The sequence below is a fragment of the Pimephales promelas genome, chromosome 18 (genome assembly GCF_988280905.1).
Source record: "Pimephales promelas chromosome 18, fPimPro1.hap1.1, whole genome shotgun sequence".
NCBI classification, from domain to species: domain Eukaryota; kingdom Metazoa; phylum Chordata; class Actinopteri; order Cypriniformes; family Leuciscidae; genus Pimephales; species Pimephales promelas.
The window spans coordinates 14,580-27,570 of record NC_142786.1 but is presented as its reverse complement, the minus strand read 5'-3'; the positions used below and the strand labels follow the sequence as shown (position 1 = coordinate 27,570).

General features: G+C 40.7%; 2 long non-coding RNA genes across 2 annotated transcripts; both read left to right on the top strand.

Annotated features, from left to right (window-relative positions):
- The first annotated feature begins 1,710 nt into the window (after window positions 1-1,710).
- LOC148970843 (uncharacterized) lies at window positions 1,711-3,550 on the top strand. Its single transcript, XR_016147215.1, has 4 exons — window positions 1,711-2,158; window positions 2,257-2,303; window positions 2,400-2,791; window positions 3,398-3,550. It is a non-coding gene; the product is annotated as an uncharacterized LOC148970843 (long non-coding RNA).
- A 202-nt stretch (window positions 3,551-3,752) lies between these two features.
- On the top strand, window positions 3,753-10,657 carry LOC148970842 (uncharacterized). The gene is made up of 5 exons (XR_016147351.1): window positions 3,753-3,935; window positions 4,047-4,295; window positions 4,423-5,900; window positions 5,996-6,059; window positions 6,161-10,657. It is a non-coding gene; the product is annotated as an uncharacterized LOC148970842 (long non-coding RNA).
- Window positions 10,658-12,991: the final 2,334 nt, after the last annotated feature.

The window sequence follows — 12,991 nt, the reverse complement described above, 5'->3', positions numbered from 1 at the left end:
GTACAAATCACAGTTTTTGTTGTCCAAACTTAATTGATAAGCTTGCTGTGGAACATTATATTGAAAATGCGTCTATTCCTCGTTTAGTGACGCCTGTGGAGAGACGACTCTGCCTGTGAGCTGCTGGATTGGCGGTCAGCGCTTGAAACATCACACGCCGTTGCTCACAAGTCAGTGGTTGGTTACTCTTTGACTCTGACTTCGTCTACTCCATGCGTTTCTCTGCCCAGGGGGACGCGATCATCTCTGGCTTCATTCAGTCCGGCACCGACACAACACCATGGATCACACAGCGGAAGACACGAGCCAGGACCAGAGCTAGAACTTTTCTGCCGCCCCTACCGGTCTTTGAGATCTCGACCCCGAAACGCTTCTCCCCTCTTCGCGAGTCGGAACGCGACGACCTCGTGATAATCGGCACGTCCATGATCTGTCATGTCCGTGCTGCCTCAGGTAAGGATAAGGTGTGCACTCACTGCTTCCCTGGTGCTCATGTTCTTGATGTTGCTGCACAGGTTCCTGAGATCCTGAACGGTGATGAGCATGTCGGAGCTGTTGTGCTGAATGTGGGAGTGAACGACATCAGGCTGAGGTTCTGAAGGACTACAGGAGCCTGATCGAGACGGTACGCAACACATTGCCTGAAGTAACGAGCCTTGCACATCTAACTCTTTCTGTGTCTTCTTTAAATAATCTATTCTAGATATTTTTTTTGACTAAGTTTCATTAGTCTTCTTCTAATTGATGTATTTTTAAAAAAGAAAATGCATTTCTAATCCTTAAGCAAATCCACGCACACGCTATTTGGCAGGCGCTTAACTGTTCAATTACTGGCCAGAATTGAACAGTTAAAGCCCCACGTTGGGCGCCATGTTTTACGGAGTGTGTGCTTTAATCTTAACACCTTTTAACCTTATTATTTATTATCTTTAGGTTAAGTCGAGTAAGTCAAATCTACCCTAAGTCATAAGCATTTGCATGGTATTTACAATTGTTCAGATGACTTCTCTGTGTTCAGTTCTTGCTTAAGGTTTATGAACACTGCCAGACGATTACTTGTAATTAGCAATAGTTATTTATTAATGGAAATATTCCAGAAATAAAAGTTGGGCTCAAACTTGAATTCTTTATGCTCCAAAACTCTGGAATCTACTCATGTGTAAGGGAAATCGTTATGGACATCAGCTATGCTAATTATTTCCCATCTGTTTTCTGCTGTTATCTTGGGGCGCTTGTCCCGAGAAAAATGGCGTTCATCAACTCCAGTTTGTCGGAGCTGCGGTACTGCACGCGGGAGTGAACAACATCAGGCTGAGGTTCTGAAGAAGTTCTACATGAGCCTGATCGAGACGGTATGCAACACATCGCCTGAAGCAACGATCATCGTGTCTGGGCCGCTTCCCACGTACAGACAAGGACAGGAAAGGTTCAGTAGATTATTTGCACAAATCTAATAAATAGTAAGTCAAAGTCCAAATCAAAGTCTTTGTCCAAACTTAATTGATATGCTTAGTGTGGAACATTATATTGAAACTGTGTCTTCCTCGTTTAGTGACGCCTGTGGAGAGACGACTCTGCCTGTGAGCTGCTGGATTGGCGGTCAGCACTTGAAACATCACACGCCGTTGCTCACAAGTCAGTGGTTAGTTGCTCTTTAACTCTTGACTTCGTCTACTCTATGTGTTTCTCTGCCCAGGAGGATGCGATCATCTCTGGCTTCATTCACTCTGGCATCGACACAACACCATGGATCACACAGCGGAAGACACGAGCCAGGACCAGAGCAAGAACCTCTCCGCCGCCCCTCCCGGTCTTCGAGATCTCGACCCGAAACCGCTTCTCCCCTCTTCGCGAGTCGGAACGCGACGCCACCGTGATCATGGGCACGTCCATGGTCCGTCATGTCTGTGCTACCTCAGGTAAGGATAAGGTGCACACTCACTGCTATCTTGGTGCTCATGTTCTTGATGTTGCTGCACAGGTTCCCGAGATCCTGAACGGTGATGAACGCGTCGGAGTTGTTATGCTGAACTCGGGAGCGAACGACATCAGGCTGAGGTTCTGAAGGACTACAGGAGCCTGGTCAAGACGGTACACAAAAAACATCGCCTGAAGCAATGATCATGTCTGGACTGCTTCCCACTTACAGACATGACTAGTAAGTCAAAGTCCAAATCACAGTTTTTGTTGTCCAAACTTAATTGATATGCTTAGTGTGGAACATTTATATTGAAACTGTGTCTATTACTCGTTTAGTGACGCCTGTGGAGAGACGACTCTGCCTGTGAGCTGCTTGATCTGCGGTCAGCGCTTGAAACATCACAAGCCGATGTTCACAAGTCAGTGGTTAGTTACTCTTTGACTCTGACTTTGTCTACTCCATGCGTTTCTCTGCCCAGGACGCGATCATCTCTGGCTTCATTCAGTCCGGCACCGACACAACACCATGGATCACACAGCGGAAGACACGAGCCAGGACCAGAGCTAGAACTTCTCCGCCGCCCCTACCGGTCTTTGAGATCTCGACCCGGAAATGCTTCTCCCCTTTTCGCGAGTCGGAACGCGATGACGCCGTGATAATCTGCACGTCCATGATCCGTAATGTCTGTGCTGCCTCAGGTAAGGATAAGGTGTGCACTCACTGCTTTCCTGGTGCTCATGTTCTTGATGTTGCTGCACAGGTTCCCGAGATCCTGAACGGTGATGAGCACGTCGGAGCTGTTGTGCTGAACGTGGGAGCGAGCGACATCAGGCTGAGGTTCTGAAGGACTACAGGAGCCTGGTCAAGACGGTACGCAACACGTCGCCTGAAGTAACGAGCCTTGCACATCTAACCCTTTCTGTGTCTTCTTTAAATAATCTTTTCTAGATTTTTTTTTTCGACTAAGTTTCATCAGTCGTCTTCTAATTGATTTATCTTTAAAAAAGAAAATACTTTTATAATCCTTAAGCATATCCACGCACATGCTATTTAGCAGGTGCTGAACTGTTCAATTACTGGCCAGAATTGAACAGTGAAAGCCCCACGTTGGGCGCCATGTTTTACGGTGTGTGTGCTTTAATCTTAACACCTTTTAACCTTATTATTTATTATTCTCAGGTTAGGTCAAATAAGTCAAATCTGCCCTAAATCATAAGCATTCAAATGGCATTTACAATTGTTCAGATGACTTCTCTGTGGTCAGTTCTTGCTTAAGGTTTATTAACAACACTGCTAGACCATTACTTGTAATTAGCATTAGTTATTTATTAATGTAAATATTCCAGAAATAAAAGTTAGGCTCAAACTTAAATTCTTTATGCTGCAAAACTCTGGAATCTACTCCTGTGTAAGGGAAATCGTTATGGACATCAGCTATGCTAATTATTTCCCATCTGTTTTCTGCTGTTATCTCAGGATGCTTGTCCCGAGAAAAATGGCGTTCGTCAACTCCAGTTTGTCGGAGCTGCTGTACTGCACGTGGGAGTGAACAACATCAGGCTGAGGTTCTGAAGAAGTTCTACAGGAGCCTGATCGAGACGATATGCAACACATCGCCTGAAGCAACAATCATCGTGTCTGGGCCGCTTCCCACGTACAGACAAGGACAGGAAAGGTTCAGTAGTTTATTTGCACACACACCTAATAAATAGTAAGTCAAAGTTCAAATCACAGTCTTTGTTGTCCAAACTTAATCTGACTTCGTCTACTCCATGCGTTTCTCTTCCCAGGAGGACGCGATCATCTCTGGCTTCATTCAGTCCGGCACCGACACAACACCATGGATCACACAGCGGAAGACATGAGCCAGGACCAGAGCTAGAACCTCTCTGACACCCCTCCTGGTCTTCGACATCTCGACCCGGAACCGCTTCTCCCCTTTTCGCGAGTCGGAACGTGACGACGCTGTGGTCATTGGCACGACAATGGTCTGTCATGTCATGTGCTACCTCAGGTAAGGATAAGGTGTGCACTCACTGCTTTCCTGGTGCTCATGTTCTTGATGTCGCTCCACAGGTTCCGGAGATCCTGAACGGTGATTTATTTATTTATTTATTTATTTCAGGTTTATTTAACAGGGACAATGCACACTAATGATACATGATTAAATGTACAGTGTGCCAGAATTAGCCAGTAGGCTATTTTACATCTGATGAGCACATCAGAGCTGTTGTTCTGAACATGGGAGCGAACAACATCAGGCTGAGGTTCTGAAGGACTACAGGAGCCTGATCGAGACGGTACGCAACACATCGCCTGAAGCAACGATCATTGTGTCTGGACCGCTGCCCTCTTACAGACAAGGACAGGAAAGGTTCAGTAGATTATTTGCACTAATTGAATGATTAATGTCATTGTGTAATGAACAGAAACTGCTCTTTGTAAATAATTGGAATCTGTTCTGGGAGAGACCTAGGCTCTATTATGCTTCACCTCAGCAGAATCGGAGCGGCAGTTCTGTCGGACATCTCCAAGACGTTACACACCTAATGACTAGTAAGTCAAAGTCGCTCCTTTGAAAGGAATGTTTCTCCTGGTTCTATCTCTTGGACTGATGTCTCTGCCTGTAAGGCTATCTTTTGCCATCCTAATATACGAGAATCACCCCATGTATATGGTTGTATAAAAGTCATGCTGGATTTTTCCTGGGCTTTTGCTGCCATAGCTTAGCCTCTTTGGAATAGACTTATTAGACTTTCAATCACCCTTCAACCCTTCATTTTTTTATGTGCACGTCTAACCCGTTTTGGGTGTTAAATAATCTTTTCTAGATTAGTATCTTTTTTCGACTAAGTTTGTCTAGTCGTCTTCTATTTGGTGATGTATCTTTTTCTTTTTTTTTTTTCCAAAAAAAGAAATATTTTTAATCCTTATGCATATCCACACACATGCTATTTAGAAGGCACTTAACTGTTCAATTACTGGCCAGAATTGAACAATTAAAGCCCCACGTTGGGCGCCATGTTTTACGGTGTGTGTGTGTGCGCTTTAATTTTAACACCTTTAACATTATTATTTTTTATCCTCAGGTTAGGTCGAGTAAGTCAAATCTGCCCTAAATCATAAGCATTCAAATGGTACTTACAATTTGTTCAGATGACTTCTCTGTGGTCAGTTCTTGCTTAAGGATTATTAACGATACTGCTAGACAATTGCTTGTAATTAACATTAGTTATTTATTAATGTAAATATTCCAGAAATAAAAGTTAGGCTCAAACTTAAATTCTTTACGCTCAAACGCTGGAATATCCTTCCCGATATGGTTTGACGCTCTGACTCGCTGTCAAAGTTTAAAACTAGACTAAAGACGCATCTCTTTAGCCAAGCATTCACATACTGCTTACCTTTTATTCCTGTTGAATCAGATCGAATGCTTTTAATACTTTAAAACTTGAAGAGTCTGTAGGTTACTTGTATAGGTTGCATAGTATTTACAGTCATTACTTTTCTTGTGTGTATTGTGTGAATGATGGGTGGTTGGGCAGATATTGTGTTATTGCGGTAGGTGGTATGCCATACGGAACTGTTGCCAATGAAACGCATAACCGCGACAGTGGGGCTTGACAGCCTTAGTCAAACGGGTTGGCGCATATGGTTGGGTTGTGGAGAGCTTGTGAGTGTGTTTTAACATCTACTCCTGTGTAATGGAAATCATTATGAACATCAGCTATGCTAATCATCTCCCATCTGTTTTCTGCTGTTATCTCGGGACGCTTGTCCCGAGAAAAATGGTGTTTGTCAGCTCCAGTTTGTATCCAGCCTCTCATGGAGACTTCAGATGTCCCAACACCTGCAATGAGAAGACTAAATGCCTGTGAAGAGACGACTCAACACCTGTGAAAGATGACTCGACGCCTGTGGAGAGATGACTTAATGCTGGCGATATGTTATGCCCTTAATATTACATGATTATCTAAATGTAATTTTCCATGTACTTTTCTGTAATGCACTTTCTGTAAAGCTGCTTTGAAACAAGTATTGTGACTATACAAACAAACTTGAATTCACTTGCAGGGCCAACAGACACGGAGCTTACAGCGGGGAAGCTTCACTGCAAAGCAGACAGGTGAGCATACAGGTACGTAATCCTCTTCTTTAAGTGACAGACATAGAACTTACGGCTGGAGGTTTCACTGCAAAGCAGTCGGTTAAATGTTCACTACGTGTCTCTCTTCACAGTGGACTGCCAGATAAATACACTCAATGGTCTGAAGTACAACAATGTTAGCCTCTTCTTATGCAGTCAGAATGTGATGGGAAAACTCCGGTAAGAAGTGGACATCCAGGGGTTTAGGTTCACACTTCACACAGCAAACAGTGCATCACATCCCTTCATCTCAACAATTCAGCACTCAGTGGGAAATACTCATATATATGGCCGTCGCCCTTCTTCTGAACTGGCATTCACATCAAGAGGTCCCACAGACACGAGAGGAGGATGGAAATTGATTTGGACTACTCATGATCTCTCACAAATGATCTTCTGTCCCATGGTTACCACCTTCTCATTGAATCAGCCTGCTCTTTCTCCCAACTCACAGCACCGTGCCCGTTCGCCGGCCCCACTTCCTCTTCACCACGGCTCACACTTTCTCTGAGAGCACTTCTCCCAAAACAATGCCCCGTTTGGTCTGTACTTCCTCCTTGTATACTCTTCTAATTGCAACGTGTTTCTATGTTCCTGACCAATTGACTATTTTATGCCGATGGGGTTTGACTTGTGTGGGTCTTGACTTGTGTGGATCTTGACTTGTGGGTTTTGACTTGTGTGAATCTTGACTTGTGGGTTTTGACTTGTGTTTGACTTGAGTGGATCTTGACTTGTGTTGATCTTTACTTGTGTTTGACTTGTGGGTCTTGACTTGTGTTTGACTTGTGTGGGTTTTGACTTGTGTTTGACTTGTGTTGATCTTTACTTGTTTGACTTGTGGGTCTTGACTTGTGTTTGACTTGTGTGGATCCTGACTTGTGTGGATCCTGACTTGTGTTTGACTTGTGTGGGTCTTGACTTGTGTTTGACTTGTGTGGATCCTGACTTGTGTGGATCCCGACTTGTGTGGATACCGACTTGTGTGGATCCCGACTTGTGTGGATCCCGACTTGTGTGGATCCTGACTTGTGTGGATCCTGACTTGTGTTTGGCTTGTGTGGATCTTGACTTGTGGGTCTTGACTTGTGTTTGACTTGTGTGGGTCTTGACTTGTGTTTGACTTGTGTGGGTCTTGACTTGTTGATCTTGACTTGTGTGGGTCTTGAGTTGTGTTTGATTTGAGTGGGTCTTGACTTGTTGATCTTGACTTGTGTGGGTCTTGAGTTGCGTTTGACTTGAGTGGGTCTTGACTTGTTGATCTTGACTTGTGTGGGTCTTGAGTTGTGTTTGACTTGTGTGGGTCTTGACTTGTTGATCTTGACTTGTGTGGGTCTTGAGTTGTGTTTGACTTGAGTGGATCTTGACTTGTTTGACTTGTGTTGATCTTGACTTGTGTTTGACTTGTGGGTCTTGACTTGTGTTTGACTTGAGTGGATCCTGACTTGTGTTTGACTTGTGTGGGTCTTGACTTGTGTTTGACTTGTGTGGATCCTGATTTGTGTTTGACTTGTGTGGGTCTTGACTTGTGTTTCACTTGTTTCACTTGTGTTTGACTTGTGTGGATCCTGACTTGTGGGTCTTGACTTGTGTTTGACTTGTGTGGGTCTTGACTTGTGTGTGTCTTGAGTTGTGTTTGACTTGAGTGGATCTTGACTTGTTTGACTTTTGTGGATCCTGACTTGTGTTTGACTTGTGTGGGTCTTGACTTGTGTTTGACTTGTGTGGATCCTGACTTGTGTTTGACTTGTGGGTCTTGACTTGTGTTTGACTTGTGTGGGTCTTGACTTGTTGATCTTGACTTGTGTGGAATAAATGACTTGGAAGAGAATTTATTAATCTCATGAAATTGATTTGACATTTGCTTTTGTATTTATGGCTTGGACACTTGTACCATTTTTAAGCCCCTCTCCCCTTCTTAATACTCATTTTGTGTTATGACCATTTTTTTGTCTGGTCTATTTGCACTGATGATATTGTGCTTTTGGTTTGCTATTCTTTGAATTTATTTAATCTTTTAATACTTCCATACCTCTGTTACCTTTCCCTTTAAACTGCTTGTAAATATGCTCTTGTCCTATTTGTTTTAGTCAATTTTAGTTGTATAGTGCTTCTCAAAATAGTTTAAAAGTCTCTTTATGCCACTTAATTTTAGCCTTTGTGTTCCTTTTCATCATTTATATTGATTTGTCCTAGTATCCTCTTCGAATCCCTCATTTAAGTTTGATTGTCAAATGATGGCCTTTGTTCATTATTTCTTATGTGTTTTTTTATATTGTCTTTAAAATTTTGTATTTTTACACTTTTGTAAAAAGTCCCTCTTTTTCCCCCATTGCTTCATCCTCCTTTTTTTCCCTTTTGTAGAAATGTTTTGTATTTATGCTGTTGATTGAATGTATTACATTGTATTACATTGACAAATGTAAGGGAATACAACAGGCAATCATTTTCTTCTATACATAAATGGTTTGAAACTAACAAAAAATGCATTAACTGTACTGTCATTTTAATGCATTGTAGTTTTAGGTCTTGCATTTTTATGGTCTGAAATTAAATATCTCCAACTTCTTAAATGTTACTGTTCAGAGAGAGACTGTGGGCTTTCTGAGAAGGAACATGGCATTCTTGTATGTACAGTCACTGCAAATCTTCACTACATTAATGCCTTTTATTATTTATACTTTTATAAATCTGTACAAGTAATTTGCTTTATACAACACAGTCCTAAAACTGCTGCTGTTGTATTTATGCCTTAACCATGTATTTAAGATTTTTTTTTATTGTCACAATGGCACTTTTTGTATAGGTGCATTTTTCCCATCTTTTGTATTAATTTCATTCCTTTTTCTTGTCTTTCCCTTTTTTTTCCTAAGCCTATTTTTTTTTGTTTGATTTAATGTCTTCCATCTTTTATTAATGCTCCTGGTCTTAGTCAATGGGATGGGGACATTGAACGCTTTTAGAAAAATGGGAATGGGCATAAAAAGGCTTTACCCTGTTCTATTTTGTATTGAAAGGAACTGCGTCAAATGGTTTGTCTGTACTTTTTGCATAGTTATGCACTTGTTTTTATTCCCTTACTGTCTTTTGTATGTTTGCATTAGTGGCTGTCTTATCATGCCCATTTTCTGCTTTGGTTCATCTCTGTTGTGGTCACTTGTATTTCATGCTGCTATCTCATTCAGCCTGTTTGAATTTTGTTCTTCCCCTGATGGTATGGCTATCGGGTTCATGGGGTACTTAGTTCTCCACATTAACAGAAGTTAATGAAAATGAATTTTCTTTTAAGTGTTCAACCGTTGGAATTGGGTGGGTGGGACTTGTAAAGACAAGGGACTCGTCAAAGGACTTGTGGATCTTGACTTGTGTTAGACTGACTTGTCCAGGGTTGATTTCAACCCTTCACCTCATCAATCAACTGCAGGTGCAAATCAAAGTTACTTGAGCTACAATATATAGGGGTGTATCCCACTCACAAAGACAATTTCTTTTTTAAGTTTTTTTTTGTTTTTATTTATATTGTACTAAATGTAATATTTGTATTTATGGTTTCGCCTCTTGTTCCATTTAAGATCAATTTTGTCCTTTTATTATCCCTTTCTATTTTATGACCCTTTTGTCTTAAATAACATAATAAAATTAAAAACCTAAATATACCATAAATGCATTTTTTAAATTGTATATCTTTCACTGGTTTCTAACATTTTCTGTCTGCTTTTTATGTTATTGTTTGCCTTTCTTATATGCTATTGTTTTCCTTTCTTATATTGTAAAGCTTTGTATTGAAGTTGTAAACTTACTTTTTTGTATTTTGTTGCACTTGATTTTGTTTTAATTTCTTTGTTTTTTTTATTTTTTTTTACTTGGGTTAACAAAAGGCTTTAAACAGAACATGGAAACAAATATGGACCATAAACCGTGTTTCTACTCTTTTATGACTTTACTTGTGCCCATATTGTGTAATTTGGGTTAGGGTTAGGTCGTAACTTTTTTTGCATTTTCAAAATTACTTCAAGTTTTTGTGAGGTTTATAATCCGTTTTGGTTTATTTTGTGTTCCCATTAAACAGCTGGAGGGACTGGCCAACACAGGATAGTCAATCCAGTCTGATGTCCTTCACACTCAGCCTCTCATTGATGCTGCTCCTCCCCCCCTCCTCTACCCGTGTCATCTAGTTAATGCGGCCTGTGTTTGTTGGCTACTTTCAGCCCTTTGGTTCATCCTTCATTTTACCCTTTACACCTTGAGTCCACCTTTGTGCCAAGCCCCAGACTTGTGGCGGAGCTGGTAATCTGAGGCCCAAGACAGGTCGACAGAGTGAAAGTTAGGTTGATGCATGGGCAGTTATTGCCCTGCAGTGCAGTGGTCTTGTCTCTGCCCAGGTCCCCATCTCTAATGGCTCCATCTGAGTTGGTTGTCCACCGAGTTGTAACTGGCACATTCACCAAAGGTCCCCCCTATCCTTTTATTGACTGTGTTTTGGCTCTACATCCCATCCTAAAGCAGCTTTGTCCACTTGACTTATTTTTGCTACTTTGTATTGTTTAACCTTGTTTTTTGTATTTCAGCACATTTTAGGTTTTTTATTTTAGGATTTTTTATGCCCTCTATATTTCAATCAGTCTGTCTTTTTTTTTCCTTTTGTACAGTATTTTATTTACTAACTTCTATTTAAACTTTGTTCTGTGCCCTTTATGGTCTTGTCTAAGCTATTCTAAGACAGAACAAAATAAAGTTGTTAAGCATAAAAGCTGCACGTCTCAGATTATTCTTCCTTTTGCATTCCTATTGCCCTTTAGTGTTTCTGCTGTTTGCCTTTTATGCCTTTGCCAGTTAAGTCCCTTTTTTTTGCCCTGTTGTAGTGATTTTTACATATTTTTTCCTTGTGGTGTTGGATTAAATTTGTAATACCCTTTATGCCTTAATGCTCCTTAAATTTTGTCTCTGCACTTATGTCCTTATCATGGTCTCAATGGCACTTTTTGCATTTGTGCATTTTTCCCATCTTTTGTATTTTGATCTCTTGCCTTTGCATTTGAACCATCACTGCTCTTGTCTTTGCATTTTCCCTAAGCCTATTTTAGTTTTATTGGCTTTTTATGATTGAATGTTTTCCATATATCTTTAATTTATGCTCCTTGCCTTGTAAGCCATTGTGCTGTTTTATGGCCCAGTCCCATTGACCATTTTTATGCCCATTCCTATTTATCTGGAACAGTTGTATTTTGTATTTAAATGTACTTTATAAAAGGTTTGCCTTTGCTGTTTGTGTGTTTTGTAAATGTATGTGCCTGTTTATATTCTGACTGCCTTCTGTATGTTAGCATTAGTGGCTGTCTTACTACACCCTTTTTCTGCTTTGATTCATCTCTATGTTCTTGTGCTGATTTTTATTTGTGCCTGATGCTGCTATTTCATTCAGCCTGTTTGAATTTTGTTCTCCCCGATGGGATGGTTATTGAGTTTTCTGGGTACTTGATTTATTTTCATGAACTTCTGGAAAACTGGAGATCTTTCTTTTCAAGTGTTCAGCTGTTGTACTTCAGTGGACCTCATTGTACCTCATGAGTCTATCAACTGCAGGTGCAAATCAAAGTCACTTAAGCTACAATATATAGGGATGCCTCCTGTGCAGACACTTTTTTCTTAAGTGTTTTATTTACATTGTACTAATTTTGTATTTATCTTAATTAAAGGGACAACCAAACTATGGTTTGTCCTCTTGTTTCATTTGACTTTCTATTTTATGACCCTTTTGTCTGTCTTTGCATTTATTTTATATTTAGATCTTTATTTTTAAAGCATTGTTTTTATTGTTAATAAATACCTTTTAACTTGTTTCGTACATTCTGTTACCTTTTATGCCATTGTTTGCCCCTTCTTGTATTGTAAAGCTTTGTATGAAAGTTGTAACTTGTCTTGTATTTTGTTGCACTTTGTTTTGTTTTTCATTTTAGTTTTTAAACATTTTCAAAATGACTTTAAAGTACTTGTCAGGTTATAATCTTTTTTTTTATGGGTTATCTTCTCATTGATGCTCCTCCCGCCTCCTCTACCCATGTTATTTAGTTAATGGGGCCTGTGTCCACTGGCTCCTTGCAGCCTTTTGCCTCATCCTTCATTGCACCTTGGGTCAACCTTTGTATTCCAGATTACCAGCTCTGCCTAGGTGTTGATCATCTGTCTTTGTGCCAAGCCCCGGACTTAACTTTCACTCTGTCGACCTATCAGTTCCACCATGGGCAGTTATCCCTCAAGCTGTATCGGGGGTCTTGCCTTATTCCTTCAACCTCTGTGGTTCTGCCTCTGCCCTGCAGTGCAGTGGTCTTGCCTTGGGTCTTCAGCTCTGCCTAAATCCTCATCTCTAATGGCTCCATCTCATTTTGTTGTCCCCTGGGTTCTGCTTGGTCCATTTACCAAAGGTCCACCTATCCTTTTATTGACTGTGCTACGGCCCTACATCCTGGTGACCTTGTTGGGGCTTCCTGCCATGTTCTGCCTCCCTATTCCCTCCATTATCTCCTCTGTGGTGATTCCCTCTGTCAGCACATCCCTTGGTCACAGCTCTCTCAAGCTCCACATCAAAATGTCAATCATCCTCTGTCTCTTATTTAATACTGTTTTCAATTTCTTTTGATTTCTTCTAGTACTGTTGTATTTCTGTTTCCTTTGTATTTCTATTTCCTTTGTAAGTTTAGTTGTAACTAAATGCTCCTTTTTTATTTTTATGCTGTTGATTGAATTAATGTGTTTATTTTTTATTTTATATTTCTGCTTGTGATTTGACTTTTAATGTATTTTTTTTATTTTGGTGGGAGTTACTTTTTGGTGGGAGTTACTTTTTGGTGGGAGTTACTTTTTGGTGGGAGTTACTTTTTGGTGGGAGTTACTTTTTGGTGGGAGTTACTTTTTGGTGGGAGTTA